This window comes from Apis dorsata, unplaced genomic scaffold (assembly GCF_000469605.1).
Source record: "Apis dorsata unplaced genomic scaffold, Apis dorsata 1.3 scaffold_346, whole genome shotgun sequence".
NCBI classification, from domain to species: domain Eukaryota; kingdom Metazoa; phylum Arthropoda; class Insecta; order Hymenoptera; family Apidae; genus Apis; species Apis dorsata.
In genome coordinates, this window is record NW_006263613.1 from 209635 (window position 1) to 210388 (window position 754).

The window sequence follows — 754 nt, forward strand, 5'->3', positions numbered from 1 at the left end:
TAAATGATCTTATCAAATATTTTATTATTTTAAATAATAATAATGAAAATTAAAAATAACAAATAATGAAGTTCTTAGTATATAAGAAATACAAATCTCATTTCATAAATTCATCCAATTAAAAAATAAATTAAAAAATATGAAATAGTAGCGTAAATGATATAAATGATGTAGTATACAAATTAGTTTGAAAAATTTATATTCATAAGTTGATATTTTTATATTCTCTATTTTTAATATTATATTGGTTTTATATTATATTAAAATATTAAAATAACTAACATTGGATAAAAAATAAATTTAAAATAATAATATCATTTCATTTTCTGTTGGTTAATAAACTTTACTATGATTCTCAGCCCTTCAGTTAGATTTAAATAAAGAAAAGTTTTGAAAATAGAATTCGTTCTGTTTTGAAAATAGAACGCATAAAATTCTACAAGAATAAAATATCTTTATATTTTCATAGCGAAATCAAATAAAAAATCTAAAAAATAAATATTAAATAGCAAAGATAACAAATATTAAATTGAAAACTTATTTCAAATAAAAAAAAATACTGTTAATATTAATATTTTATTATGAATTATATTCATTTATTTACTAATATTTTTATTATATACAGAATTTATAATATATTCGAGATTCTTTTTCAATTTTAGAAGCTTAAAAAATATTTATATATAAATATAAATATTTATATACATATACAAAAATATAAATTAAGATTTATTTATTAAATAAAATTATCTCC

At 14.5% G+C, this 754-nt stretch overlaps 1 protein-coding gene across 1 annotated transcript in view; it reads left to right on the forward strand.

The window, feature by feature from the left end:
- Positions 1-754, forward strand: part of LOC102677394 (voltage-dependent T-type calcium channel subunit alpha-1G) — a 201276-nt gene that overhangs the window by 185952 nt on the left and 14570 nt on the right.